Source organism: Humulus lupulus, chromosome 5, assembly GCF_963169125.1.
Source record: "Humulus lupulus chromosome 5, drHumLupu1.1, whole genome shotgun sequence".
NCBI classification, from domain to species: Eukaryota; Viridiplantae; Streptophyta; class Magnoliopsida; order Rosales; family Cannabaceae; genus Humulus; species Humulus lupulus.
The window spans coordinates 83,328,586-83,344,771 of NC_084797.1; the positions used below are offsets into that span (position 1 = coordinate 83,328,586).

The 16,186-nt window shown below is 40.5% G+C and overlaps 1 non-coding gene across 1 annotated transcript; it reads left to right on the forward strand.

The window, feature by feature from the left end:
• The first annotated feature begins 10,727 nt into the window (after window positions 1–10,727).
• Window positions 10,728–10,834, forward strand: LOC133781129 (small nucleolar RNA R71). The gene has a single exon (XR_009869924.1). It is a non-coding gene; the product is annotated as a small nucleolar RNA R71 (small nucleolar RNA).
• Window positions 10,835–16,186: the final 5,352 nt, after the last annotated feature.

Here is a 16,186-nt window from a genome sequence, read left to right on the forward strand (position 1 = left end):
TTCTCTCAATCATATATATCAGGGAGCCCTTAGTCCCGCTTAATTCTTCAACCGGGTATAGTTTTCTTACCTTTGGCTTCTAGATGTACTAGTTACGGGCGATACTCCTTGAGCACGATCCGATCCCCGAGTCCTAGCTTAGCACCTAGTCACAACCATGATGAAGGATACCATTAACAATCTTAAATGAGTTTCTAAACCAAGTTCTAGTCCCCGGAACATTGAACTTCACCAAATATGGTAAAAGATCTAATCCCGAGCACCCTAGGTTAAATTCCCAAGCCTAAAATCTAAAACTCCCAAAATCTCTTAAGGGACCCGGCATAGGCCATCCATGCCGCGGCATGGCCCCAAACAGAGCCCTCCTAAGGCACAAAAATAGGTAAGGGCCGCGGCATTGCTTAGACCATGCCGCGGCCCGCCCTCCTTCCTCAGCATGCATCAGCTTCGAAGGGCCACAGCTCACCAAGAACTATGCCGTGGCCCGACCCTTCGAACCCAGAAAAAGCCACCATTTCCAACCTCTAAACCTCACTTTTGGTCATCCCAAAGCTCCCAACTCAAAACAAATTAATAAGAACATCATTAGAATGATTTAAACAACACAATTCCACCAAAAATCCAGCCTAACACTCACCAAAATCCCAATTCCAATTTCTGAGATTTCAAACCAAAAAGCTCAAAACCAACCATGGAAATACTAAAATTCAACCATCAAACTTTGGATTGAAACTTACCTCAGCTGTAGAATCATTCCTCCAAGAATCCCCTAACCTATCTTCAAAGTTTAGAGCCTCAAACTCCACCTTGAATATCAAAATCACAACTATTAAAAGCTTAGCCATTTTTCTTAAAGTTCCTAACCACAGAACAAAAATCAATGCTTACCTTAGCTCTAATTCAACCCTTGATTAGTTCCTTGAGCTAATCCTCTGGTTCAGCCCTTCAATTCCCCCAAGTTTCAGTTAATTCCCCTTGAAAATCAGGGTTTTTCCTTTGCTAAGAAAGAGAAGGAGAGAAAGGTCGGTTTAAACTTGTGTCTACTTTTTTCTAACATATTCCTTAAGTCTATCCTTAAGTTATCATACTAATCCCAAAGCTCGGGGTACTGGAAATGTCCTCGAGCGCAAAATAGTAAAATTCCCCAGTATTCCCACTTAAACATCATAACCTCAAATATATCTCCAATTATTTATTTTCATAACCCGATAGTTTAAATCACTACCTGATACCTAAAATACCCCTGACTTGTTCAAAGTCTATCATAACGCCCCGTTGTGACTTTTCCCGCTATCTAGCCCTAGGATCGCCCCAAGTCACCAGCTGCAGATTTATCCACATAATAATGTGGTTCTCACACATATATCACATACATATATTTCATATCATCATATAATATCATCAATTATCATATGCACACAATTAATCATGTAATTATGCTTTTAAATCAACAAAATTCATTCTAATACCAATTATGCTCTCCCGGCACACTAATCAAGGCCCTTAAGCCTTATTAGTGATTTTGGGTTGTTACATTAATAGCAAAGCCATGTGCCGCCACTTTGATTTCATGTTCAAGGGAGCTGCACACAAGTGGTTCAAGAGACTTAGGCAAGGGTCCATCAGGTATTGGATACAATTTTCCGACGAGTTTCTCAAGCAACATCACACAGTGTGCGATTACACCATGCCAGGCACCAGCCCGCTAACATAAAAAAAGGGGAGGATGAGAGCCTAATGAGCTATATCCATAGGTTTAATATGGTGGAAGCTAAGGTAGGAAGCCTGACCCAAGGGGAGTTAAAAATTGCCTTTACAACAGTGCAGCCGGGCAGTAAGCTGTGGGATAACATGCTAAAGAGGGAGGTCACTGACTTAGACAACTTCTATGAATGGGCACAAAAATACACTCATGTTGAGGATGGTCACGAGAGTCTTAAGGCTAGAGAGAGTGAACCGTCAATAAAATCCTCAACCCATGAAGGCCTAAATCGCACAACGAAAAAGAGGGCCTACGAAGGGTTGAGAGACCATAATCCGAGGAAACCCAAATGTGTGGGGGAACACAAGCAGGCCCCATACACCTTTTATACTGACCTAACACATACTAGGGAACATATCTTCATCACGAATGAATCAGGTCTCTTTCAAGAGACTCCCACCAATGAAGAGAGATCAATCGAAGAGAGATCCCTGTAAGTATTGTCAGTATCATAAGGACATTGGTCACACCACAGGGGAATGCACTCATTTAAAGGTGGAAATCAAAGAATTGTTACGCAAGGGGCACTTGGGTAGATACGTCTGAAGAGAAAATCAAAGACCATAAGATAGACCAGCCTTGCCACGAGCACAAGATGTAGCCCCAGAAGTTCAAGGAGAGGTGAGGACCATCTTTGGAGGACTAGGATTCAGAGGAGAATCGAGGAAGGGGAAAGATAGATATGTCTGGGAGGCCAGGCGAAGTCCACCCCCATGCATCTTAAGCTTGGAGCAATGACCCCCAAAAAGATTTAAGGGAGAAAATGATTCAATAACCTTCACTGAGGAAGACGCATGAGGTGTGCATTTTCCACACAACAACCCCTTAGTACTGATAGTCCAACTGGCTAACATGAGGCTCCATCGGGTCCTTGTAGACTATGGGAGCTCCGTAGACATCCTATATTACCCTGCCTTAGAGAAGATGGGACTAGGAATAAGGAACCTAAAGCCCTGTAATACCTCCCTCTATGGGTTTACTCAGGACTCAATACAGCCCCTAGGGACAATTGAGTTGGTCCTCACCATGGGAGAGCAACCCAGACAAACCACTGTAATGAAAAACTTTTTCATAGAAGTCTATGCCTCAGCCTTTAATGCGGTATTAGGGAGACCCTCCCTAAGATAATTAAAGGCAATAACCTCAAATACCACTTGGCCATAAAATTGTAGACTCCTGGGGGGTTAGCGAGTGTGAAAGGAGAACAGAAGGAAGGGAAGGAATGTTATAACACATCCCTCCGGAGAGCCACGAAATCGGTAGTACCCATGGAAATACTAGTGCATGGAAGTGCAAACCCGCATGAGTTAGACCCCCGAGTCACAGAGGAACCCAGGGCCGAGCCGGTAGAAGAATTTGAAGAAGTCCCAATTATGAATGAGTCGTTGAGGGTAGGAAAAAACCTTTAGGATAATGCAAAATAGAAGTTGATAGAATTTCTGAAGGACAACCTTGATTTATTCACCTAGAGTCATGAGGACATGGTGGGGATAGATCCATCGATCATGTGCCATCACTTGAACATCGACCCCAAAGCAAGACCTGTGAAGCAGAAAAGGAGGGCACAAGACAAAGAAAGATACGCAATCCTGAAGGAAGAAGTCGACAAGTTGAAGGCTAATGGATTTATTCGAGAAGTATTCTACCCTGTATCGGTATTAAACCCTTTCCTAGTCCCAGAGCCTATTGGGAAGTGAAGGACTTGTGCTTACTTTACTAACCTCAATAAAGCCTGCCCTAAGGACAGCTTCCCACTTCCTAGGATAGATTAGTTAGTAGATGCAATGGCTGGGCATGAGATATTTAGCTTCATGGATGCCTATTTTGGGTACAACCAAATACCCATGAACCCAGCTGATGAGGAGCGTACTTCGTTTACAACAGACAAGGGGCTCTATTTCTATGAGGTAATGCCCTTTGGGTTAGAGAATGCAGGTGCTACTTATTAAAGGTTGGTAAACAGAATGTTCGCAAATAAGATAGGAACAAATATGGAAGTATATTGGATGATATGTTGGTGAAGACTAAGAGGGGAGAAGAGCTCCCAAATGACCTTGGTGAAATGTTTGACACCCTTCAAAAATTCATAATGAATTTAAACCCACTCAAGCGCACCTTCATAGTTTCGTGAGGAAAACTCCTTGGTTTTACGGTAAACTCCCCAGACATTAAGGCTAATCCTGATAAAATCATAGCATTATTGGAGATGAGCCCACCGAGAAATAGAAAGGAGGTGCAACGTTGGACAGGGAGGGTAGCAGCACTCAACAGGTTCATTTCAAGATCCACCAACAAGTGTCTTCCCTTCTTCAACATCCTAAAAGGGAGCAAAAAGTTTGCTTGGGATGAAGATTGTCAGGAGGCCTTTGCTAAGCTAAAAGAACACCTCGGAAAACCACCCTTTCTAGCTAAGCCCGAAAAGGGGGAAAGTTGTACCTATACTTAGCAGTGTCCGAACATGCCATTAATGCCGCCTTAGTCAAATGGGATAAGAAACACCAATCACCTGTATACTATGTCAGCAAGCGGTTGGTAGATGTAGAAACTCGATATCTAGAAAGAGAGAAATTAGCATACGCTTTGGTAGTGGCCTCACAAAAGCTAAGGCTCTATTTTCACGCTCATGCTATTGAAGTACTCACCAACACCCCTTTATGACAAGTCTTGTATAAACAAGAGACATCAGGAAGGTTGCTGAAATGGTCGATTAAATCAAGTTAGTTTGATATCACCTATACCAACCCCACGATGAAGGAGAAATATAATAAAATGAATCGACTTACAAGGGAGAAGAAAAGCAACCTGGAGAATGGAGCCTCCATGTGGATGGAGCGTCCAACGAAGGAGGGGCAGGAGTAGGCACAGTAATGACGGGACTTGGGGCACAAAATGTATTGCACAATAAGATTTGGATTTGAGGCTTCAAACAACGAAGCGGAGTATGAAGCACTCATGGCTGGCCTACGACTAACTAAGGAGCTGAAGGTAACACATTTGCATGTTTTTAGCGACTCATAATTGGTGGTATTTTAGGTGAAATGAAAATATCAGGCGAGAGGTCCAAAGATGACTGCATACCTGACAAAAGTAAAGGGGTATTTGGGCCAGTTGGAACAATATACCATGGAACAAATCCCAAGAGAGCAAAACATGAATGTCGATGCTCTCTCAAAGCTCGCCTCCACCCAAGATGGAGATACGCTTGAGTCCATCCCCGTGGAATACCGTCCAAACCAAGTATCGCAGAGGGAGAAGTTCACATGGACATCTTCCCCAAGGATACGTGGACCAACCTGTTGTGAATTTTCTAACGTTTAAAATATGTGCAAGTATACACAATCGGCAACAAGTAATACAGTGACAAAGAGTCAAAGTTCGTATCCATAGGGACTTTTTAACTTAATTAATGTAAAATCAACCAAAAACAACTTATAAAATAGTAACCAAAACAAAGGAAAGAGTGGGTAATTAACTCTGAAAATAATTGTAGACAAACAAAGGAATTAAACCAAAAATCAGAGATTAAAATGACAAAATACTGGGTGGTTTTCAGATATAAGAAAAATGGATTCGGGTGATTAATTCCCCTCGCTTCGTTCCAGTTGTTACAGCAATGGCTCAGCAATGGGTTAGCAATTATGACAGTGTTAACAAATTTCGTAAAACCCAGCAAGTTTTTCCCAAAACGTGTAATCTAATGTCTATACTCCCCTTCTATACATTCCTGCATGAAATCAGATTATAAACATTCATTTAAGCATCAATTCTTAAGTTATGCAAGGTAGAAAAACATTCCTATTCTACTACTCAAAATCACCTAAAACTAGATGAATCTCTTGCATCAATTGAATGAAATCAGCTAGACTTCCCTTTCCCAAGTTAGATCTAGCTTAGTAAATGCTAAAAATGGCCAATAATTAACATTCAATAACAGTAAAGCACATTCAATTGAACAAAGACATAATCACTTAGCCATTGCATTTATATGTTGAGTTCATACTTGAGGGTTCATAATCACCCAAACCCTTAGGAAATTAGTTCATAGTTGCAAACTTAAACATGAAAATAATACAGAAGTAATCCATGGAGTTTGCAGAAATTAGATGAAATTAATACAAAGAGAAAGAAATGGTGTAGGAAGAATGAGTTGTGAGCTCAAATCCTCCTTATGGCATCAGCCTTCTTCCTTCTCTGTTGGTCGTACTCTTCTTTTCTTCTCCTTTTTTTCTCTGTACTTCTCTCTGAAAAATATGCAGCAAAACTTGAATGATAATGGGTGTCCTCTATTTCGGCTGGTACCCTTCTTTTTAGGGTACTTTCCTTTACCCTAATAGGAAAGTCAATTCCCACTTTGTCCTCCAAGTGCCACATCACCCAGCTGACTTAAGTTATTAAAATTCTAGCCACATAGGCGCTGATTTCACTCATTAAGCCCAGCTGTCTTCTAGCCACGTCACCTGCCTGATTCCTTGAATTGCTGTGGTGATGCTACAGCATTGAAGTAGCAACACGCCCCTTTCAGAATTCGTTTTTCCCCTTGCTTCCAGCAGTTCCCTTTTACATATTTTGTAAGCTTCCTTTCCTGATTAACACAACATAGTAATTTACATAAAAAACACTGAAAAATATTACAATACAAACCTAACTCTTACCCAGACTCACTACCTAGAATAACACACTAAAACTGACAAAATTACATGAAATAAGGACTCATTACTCTTTTTAGTTTTGAAAAGCAAGTTCAAAGATTATAAAAATAACTCTAAATCCTAGAGTTATCAACACCCCAAACTTGACCTATTGCTCGTCCTCGAGTAATGATGACACAACAGTATACACAATAAACAACACACAACACACCAATAACAGATGAGAGATTCAAAAGATTCAAAATGGCCTAGTGAACATGATGCTCTCAGAAAAATGGAATTAAGTGGAATAGAGAAATGTTTCTGCCTTAACCGTATATGCTGCCCTTTCAATTTTAGCTCACTGGATATCACTAATATCTCCTCAAAGTCACCTAATCAATAGTGTATACAATTGCATCCCACCAAAACCTTGAATTTCTCTACAACTACCCTTTGATTTTGACATTCATTATAGCTCCATATGTTGGATTAGTGCACTCCTCTCCACTAATGTAGTCTAAACTTATCCCCTTGATCAATAGGACTTTACTAAGCTTGTAATGTAAGGCTTGGGCTAGGGTATGGTAAAGGATGTCTTTTAACTAGCTTAAAACCTAACCACCTCACTTGTCAAAAACCGAGCCTCTCCCTCATGATTTATCTCTCTTGATTCACTTCCCTATAATTATTTCTACTCACAAGGACATGTTATTGTACTGTAATTCTCTTGCTATTGTTTCTTTTGATCTCTTTTTTTTTTTCTTTTGTTTTTTTTTTTTGTTTTTTTTTTCTTTTGTTTTTTCTTTTCTGATATTTCATTTACTACCATTATATATATATATATTTTTTTTCTTTTTTTTTTTAGAATTACACAAATTCACAACAAAAAGAGAAAACTATATGATAAATAGCAAGATAATATGCTTGATATTATATAATGATATGCCTTGTGAGCTAATTCCCCACCCCAAACTTACAACCCAACATTGTCCCCAATGTGGCTAAAATGGTAATCATGAATTAGCTCGCCACAAGCTACACTCACCCCAAACTTAGTGCAAAGAATCGGTTCTTGACAAGTGATAGCAATTAAGTTGGGACATGCTTGGAAAGTGTATTATAGGGGTAATGGGTATGCAAGATCGGGTTGAACAACAAAAATAGGCTAATCGGCTAAAAAATTGGGTGACTAAGGGAAAATATTCGTATAAGGAAGGCTAGAAAGGCTCAAACGTCCAAAGATGGCCTAAATCATGTCTTAGGGATAAGTCTAGCTAGGATTTCGCCTCAAGGAAATGCACTAACCAATTCTAGATGCTAAAATTACATATGCAGCAGTCATTTGAAAAATTCAAAGTATGGTGGGAAAACAAAAGTATAAAACTATTGAGGAGAGACTAAAAGGAAACATCCATGATATCCAGCAACTAAACAAGGAAAAGCAACATATAAAACCAGGCAGCAACATGAATGGAATGAATGGAAAGTATCATCATCGAGCAGAACACTAGGCCATAGGAATATATTTTAAATCTCTCAATGACACACTAAAACACACAAACAACAACAAGACAACACAGAAACACAACACTAACAACAGAACCTACACAGAACATAAAACTAAAACAACATAACACAGAACAGAAACTAAAAAAAAATAGTTAATAGGAAAGGGAACCCCCTCTACTCGGAGTCCTCGCCATGGGACTCCTCTTTGTCATCAACATCGTCAGTCCAAGGATTCAAAATTTGATCTGGGAACGCTGGAAATTGCGGACCAGCTTCGGGCAAAGCCTTTTGCAGCAAAGCTCAAAATTTCTCAGAATAAAATGCTCCCAGTTGATATAGCAAAGCTCATAGCATAGCATTTTTCCTCCTGTGACCTTGGTAAATGCTGAAGCAATGCTATAACAACTGGGACTTTCCAGCTGTTTGGAAATTCTCTGTCTTATAACCGAGCTTGTCCAACTTCCCATATTACAGCTTCCTTTCTTCCCCCTACAATAAATCATTACAAACACCAGCAAACACACTTAGTAACCTCAAGAAAACACAAGTATATGTATTTATATATATATATTATTTTTATTTATATATATATAATTTTTTATTTTTTTTTTGCTTTTCTTTTTCTTCTTTTTTTTTTCTTTTACAAGGGGTGGTACACCCCAAACTTAATTACATATATTATTTATTCACAATCTGTCTCTTTCACTCATGGGTTGCCCAAGTGTGATACATTAAATACATGGCAACCCATAGTCCTTCTCCTTCAAGCATCCTTCCAAATGATGGAGGTATTTGCTCTATCGACCTCCCCTCCAAGGTAGTGCTTAAGTTGCTGGCCATTCACTTTAAACTCTCTTCCTGAAATTTCATCACGCAAGTCCAATGCACCATAAGGAAAGACTTTAATTATCAAGAAGGAATCAGAGAAACTTGATGCTGGCTGTCTGGAACTTGCTTTCATTTTAGAATTAGAGAAATGCACCCGCTGCCCCACTTCAAACCTTTGGGAATGAGCTTTCCTACCACACTTCTTTTTCTTCTTTCTACGTGGCTCTTGCAAATGAGACGATGCCTTGTTTATACTTGCCCCTAGCTCATTGTTGCTCTCAAATTCTTTAAGAGATAGCCTCTTCCTCACTTTCCTGCTATACCTTGTGGGTACCTCTTCCTCCATATTAGAGTTCTTGACAGTGATGGCCAAACAATCTCCTACTTCATCTGGAGAACGTATATGATTGAATACCTTGAAAGTTACCTGTTCTTCTTGAGCTCTCATTGTGAGCTCCCCTTTTTCCACGTCAATCAAGGTCCTCCCAGTAGCTAGAAATGGCCTACCCAAGATAATTGGAACATCTCTATCCACTTCATAATCAAGAATGATGAAATCGGCCGGAAAAATGAACTTATCAACTTGCACTAGAACATCTTCAATTTTTCCTCCTGGGTGTGCCATAGAAAGATCCGCCAATTGCAAAGTAACTGTGGTTGGCCTAGCTTCCCCAATGCCTAGCTTTTTGAAAATTGACTTAGGCATTAGATTAATACTAGCACCTAAGTCACATAGAGCTCTTCCCACATCTCTTCCACCAATTGAACAAGGGATTGTAAAACTACCAGGATCCTTCAATTTCGGAGGGATTTTACTCTTCAACATGGCGCTGCAACCTTCTGTAAGAGCAACAATCTCAAACTCTCCCAGTCTTCTTTTCTTCGTCAAAATATCTTTTAAAAACTTGACGTAGTTTGGCATTTGTTCCAATGCTTCCACTAAGGGAATATTGATGTGGAGCTTTTTTAACACATCCAGAAACTTCCTGAACTGCCCATCTTGCTGCTGTTTGCGAAATCGCTGAGGAAATGGTAGGGGCGGCTTTGGTACAGATTCCACTGGAACAGATTGCTGACCCGATGCTGTATCAACTGGGCCAGTTTCAGTAACTTCTTTTGCTGGTTTTTTACTAGATTCTCCTTCAGTTTGGATTGAAGTGGGCTCCCCACTGCCCTTCATTTTCTCCTCAGAATTTTCCAGAATTTTTCCACTCCGTAGCGTGATTGCCTTGCATTGTTCTTTGCCATCCCTCCTTGGATTCTCGGTGTCACTAGGCAAGGAACCTTGGGGTCGATTTTTCAAATCATTAGCTAAATGCCCCAATTGAATTTCCAAATTCCGAAGAGACGCTGCCTGGCTTTGAATTACAGCGTCATTCTTGGCCATATAATCTCTCATTAAATTCTCCAAAGAACTTGTTTGAGAGCCTTGAGGTTGGTGTGGTTGTTGAGGTCTTGGTTGTTGAGAAAATCCCGGTGGATATGACTGTTTTTCTTGTGTTGGTGCTCCACTTGAACTTGCTCCTTGACCCCCCCATGACAGATTTGGATGATGCCTCCAAGCTGGATTGTAAGTGTTAGAATATGGGTTGTTGTTGCGGTTGAAATTCTGATTACCCATATAGAAGACCGAAGCTGGATTTGAAGGGCAATTCTCAAAAGTATGCCCGTCCCCACAATACACACATGATACTTCTGCACTTTGAATGGCAGCAGCTGGCTGTACATTTCCTCCCATACTCATGTTCTTTAAAATGTTGGTCATTGAGGCCATTTGAGCGGTTAGAGCATCTACTTCAAGAACACCCGCTACTTTTCGGCTTGTAGGAGCTCTAGTATTTGACCATTGGTAGTTGTTACTTGCAATCCTTTCCAAAATCTCAAATGCTTCGTTGTAAGACTTGGAAAGAATGGCTCCATTGGCTGAAGCGTCCAAGACCATTCGAGAGGCTGCATTGAGACCATTGTAGAATGTCTCCATTTGTATACAATGTGGGATACCGTGGTGTGGACATTTTCTTAAAAGCTCTTTGAATCTCTCCCACGCGTCACTAGTGGACTCATCTTCCAGCTGCTGAAATGACATAATCTCACTTCTAAACTTTGCATTTCTGGTGGGAGGGAAGTATTTTCTTAGAAATTTCTCAGCCAAGTCATTCCAATTTGTAACGGAATCGGGAGGAAGGGTGTTTAGCCATGATCTAGCTCGGTCCCTTAAAGAGAACGGATATAGTTTCAGCCTTAATGCTTCTTCACTCACTCCTTGAAGCTTAAAGGAATCACTCACCTCCAAAAATGAACGAAGGTGGAGATGAGGATCCTCCGTTGGCATCCTGCTGAACTGCCCAACAGTTTGGAGCATTTGAAACATCACTGGCTTGAGCTCGAATTGAGCTGCTTGTATTTCTGGCCTCATAATGCCTGGATTTAGCTCATTAAACATGGGGGCAGCGTATTCCCGTATTGCTCTGGCTCTGTCATCTGCCAAAACAATGGGATTAGTAACTTGCTGGCCATCCCCCTCATCATCAACACGTTCAGCCATAGAGCCTCGGCTTTTAGCCTTTTGATCTTTCCTCCTTTTTCTAAAAGTTCGTTCGATCTCGGGGTCAATAGGAGCAAGTTCACTGTCCTCTTGCTGGTTCATACACTGTAGGTACCTGAGATTGCACAACCCGAACCAACAAGGTTAAAAACAATGAAAATAAATTGTCAAATAGTTGATAAAACAGAATTTAATTTTAAAGTCCCCGGCAACGGCGCCAAAAACTTGTTGTGAATTTTCTAACGTTTAAAATATGTGCAAGTATACACAATCGGCAACAAGTAATACAGTGACAAAGCGTCAAAGTTCGTATCCACAGGGACTTTTTAACTAAATTAATGTAAAATCAACCAAAAACAACTTATAAAATAGTAACCAAAACAAAGGAAAGAGTGGGTAATTAACTCTGAAAATAATTGTAGACAAACAAAGGAATTAAACCAAAAATCAGAGATTAAAATGACAAAATACTGGGTGGTTTTCAGATATAAGAAAAATGGATTCGGGTGATTAATTCCCCTCGGTTCGTTCCAGTTGTTACAGCAATGGCTCAGCAATGGGTTAGCAATTATGACAGTGTTAACAAATTTCGTAAAACCCAGCAAGTTTTTCCCAAAACGTATAATCTAATGTCTATACTCCCCTTCTATACATTCCTGCCTGAAATCAGATTATAAACATTCATTTAAGCATCAATTCTTAAGTTATGCAAGGTAGCAAAACATTCCTATTCTACTACTCAAAATCACCTAAAACTAGATGAATCTCTTGCATCAATTGAATGAAATCAGCTAGACTTCCCTTTTCCAAGTTAGATCTAGCTTAGTAAATGCTAAAAATGGCCAATAATTAACATTCAATAACAGTAAAGCACATTCAATTGAACAAAGACATAATCACTTAGCCATTGCATTTATATGTTGAGTTCATACTTGAGGGTTCATAATCACCCAAACCCTTAGGAAATTAGTTCATAGTTGCAAACTTAAACATGAAAATAATACAGAAGTAATCCATGGAGTTTGCAGAAATTAGATGAAATTATACAAAGAGAAAGAAATGGTGTAGGAAGAATGAGTTGTGAGCTCAAATCCTCCTTATGGCATCAGCCTTCTTCCTTCTCTGTTGGTCGTACTCTTCTTTTCTTCTCCTTTTTTTCTCTGTACTTCTCTCTGAAAAATATGCAGCAAAACTTGAATGATAATGGGTGTCCTCTATTTCGGCTGGTACCCTTCTTTTTAGGGTACTTTCCTTTACCCTAATAGGAAAGTCAATTCCCACTTTGTCCTCCAAGTGCCACATCACCCAGCTGACTTAAGTTATTAAAATTCTAGCCACATAGGCGCTGATTTCACTCATTAAGCCCAGCTGTCTTCTAGCCACGTCACCTGCCTGATTCCTTGAATTGCTGTGGTGATGCTACAGCATTGAAGCAGCAACACGCCCCTTTCAGAATTCGTTTTTCCCCTTGCTTCCAGCAGTTCCCTTTTACATATTTTGTAAGCTTCCTTTCCTGATTAACACAACACAGTAATTTACATAAAAAACACTGAAAAATATTACAATACAAACCTAACTCTTACCCAGACTCACTACCTAGAATAACACACTAAAACTGACAAAATTACATGAAATAAGGACTCATTACTCTTTTTAGTTTTGAAAAGCAAGTTCAAAGATTATAAAAATAACTCTAAATCCTAGAGTTATCACAACCCCATCGTGAGGTACTTAAGTGATGCAACATTGCCTTTGGACAAAAAAGATGCCCACAAATTGGTTTACAGAGCCGCCCGATATATCCTAGTGGATGGAGTCTTGTAGAAAATGGGCTTCCCTACCCAACTCCTCTAATGTACTAATAAGAAGGAAGCTTTGAAGGTTTATGAGAGATACATGAAGGAGAATGTGGAAATCATGCTGGGGGCAATCCACGACATAGAAGGCCATGCAACAGGGGTATTACTGGCCTACCATGGAAAATGACGCGAGTGACTTCGTGAGAAGATGCGATTAGTGCCAACGGCATGAAAACTACCCATACAATGACCACATGAGCTGGTGAGCATGACCAGTCCCTGGCCCTTTGCTGTGTGGGGGATTGACTTGAATGGCGCATTACCCACAAGTAGAGGAGGTGCAAAGTATGTGGTTGTAGCAGTGGATAAATTTATTAAGTGGGTTGAAGCAGAGCCTCTGGTCAATATAACAGCCAAACAAATCACCACCTTTGTCAATAAGTCTATCGTCTGTAGATATGGGGTGCCTTACAAGATAATCTCCGACAATAAATCTCAGTTTGAAGGAGGAATGTTCGAAGAATATTGCAGAGAAAGGGGGATTAAGAGGAGTTTTTTCGTGCTGTAATACACCCAGAAGTCAAAGGACAAGTGGAAGCTATCAGCAAGATCCTCAAGAAGAACCCGAAAACAAAATTGGAAAATCTGAAGGGAGCTTGGGTTAAAGAACTACCTAATGTGCTTTGGGCCTAAAAAACCACCCCCGTTCTCCTACTAGAGAAACACATTTCGCCTTGGCCTATGGATGCGTGGTGGTTCTTCCAATAGAAATGAAAGTTAATTCTTTCCAAGTACAGGAATACAATGATCAAGCTAACCATATAGCGATGGCTGAAAATTTTAACCTGTTGGAGGAAAGAAGAGAAAAGGCATAGCTGAGGTTGGCAACATACCAACAGCGGACCGCAAGGTACTATAACTCCAGGGTGCGAGAAAGGGCTTTCAAGGTAGGAGACCTCATGTTGAGGAAAGTCCTGCCAAACACTCGTGACCCAGGAGCGGGTGTGTTTGGAGAAAACTGTGAGGGACCCTACCAGGTCGCCCAGTTGGTGCCCCCTAACACCTACAAGTTGGCTCGTTTGGATGATACCATGGTACCCCCGCGTGGAACGCAGAACACCTAAAAAAATACTATCAGTAAGATCTCCATATCTAAGAGAAGAATGTCTTTACTTTGTTTGTTTATCCTATGTCGAGTTAAGTAGTTAAAAATCAATGAGGTTGTCTCGAAAGCCTCAGTAGATGCAATATTGCCATGGGCGCCTTTGTAATCTACCTATCATTCATGATAATATTTCCTTTTCTGGTTGTTTCATTATTTTCCCATGAAAGCACCCATATAACAGATATGCATACATTGTGAGAATAGAACAACCAAAGTGTTTAATGAGATAAATCCTACCAACCACTTTGGGGGCAAGTTATATACCGGAAACAAAACAAAAAATGATAAAGAACCTTGCAAGGCACCCCTTGAAGTCATAAGGATTAGCTTCCCTTATGGATATCAAGGGAGTCATAAGGAAGGTATACATTAGAAAAGAAAGCCCTGTAGGGCATCTTTGCAATTCATTAGGATTAGTTACCCTTATGAATATCAGGAGAGCCAAAAGGTTCTACAAGGGTAACTTCGCAACAAAGACCTCCACAAAGAACAAGGTCTCAATAAAGATACCCGGTAACAAGCCAAGAGCATTCCCTGAATTCATGAGTAATTACCCTTGTGGATGATAAGGGAGCCATATGGATAGATAGACACAACCTCCTAGAAAAGGATAATACCTCTATGATGGGTAGGGCCTCAAACAGAACGTCCATCAATAAGTCTAGAGCGGCAGTCAAGCCGTCTGGCCAAAAAAGGTCCTAGAGGAGAACCTTGCAAAAATAGTATTATGCATAACGACGAGAAGGATGCTTCTCGCAAAAATAACAAGCGCACCCAAAAGAAAAAAAAATAATACTAAATAACCAAAAAGACTATCACTATTGATCAAGATAAGACATCAGCAAGTTATCAAAAGAGAGAGAGACCTAACGAACCCCTTTTGCTCCTACATACAGGAGCGGGCTCAAAAGGACCTCAAACATAAAGAAATGATAACAAAAGATCACATATATATAAGAAAAAAGAGTGGCATGATAATGTTCCATAATAAAACCATCACCAACCATAATATGACTTATAAAAGTTCTTAAAGGAAAAAGAAAAAGATCTCGAGAAACCTCTCAGGCATAATAAGGTTTGGATAATAATACTACCAAATCGAAGTAGAAAAATAAAATATGTAGAAAGAAAATTTCAAGGCTTCCCGCCACGAGCACTCCACTCGGCTGCCTTGGCAATGGCATGATCACCAAAGGAGAAGAAGTCGAAACAAGGATTCTGCCTCCACACTCCATATAAGGTGCGCTCCATGGACATATATTTAACCTATGCTAGGTTGGCCTCTAGAAAAGTGATCCTCTCCCGCAACACATCAGCCTGGGCTTCCGCTCTCTTCTTCCTTTTGGTCGAAGATAAGGCCTTCACCATGGCTGTCTCAAGCTCCTGAATTCTATCCATGAGACGATCCCTTTCGGTATTGGACAAGGATAGGTCATGTGTCGATTTTATCAAACACTTAGCCATCAGATAAGTCTGTAAAGGAAAGAAAAGTGAGAAAATAAGGAACCCAAACACAAAAAGGACCAACGTAAAACGCATGAACTCACCCAAGTAGTGGAGTACATGATGGTCTCCTCAAGTTCTGCCATGTTAAAACTCTCAAGAACTCTCCACTCGTTCTCAAGGATGTCCTCAGCAACCCAAGTATACCTCTACACATAAGGAGCTAATATGCGATTCACCCATGACATCGCCTCCATGTCGGGAGCATCTGGGTGAGCAGGAATAGATGACCCGCTCACCGAGAGAGGGGGAGGTGCGGGAGCACTAGAAAAATGGTATCTAGAGTATCCATGACCAGGGGGGACATACGGAGGATTGTCGAACTCATCGTGAGTAGGCAAAATAAAGCGCTCTTGCATAGACTGTAAAGCGTGGGAATGAGAGGTCGCATCATGGTCCTTAGGAACAAGAGAATTGTGTCTCCTGTAGGCGCGGGACAGAAAG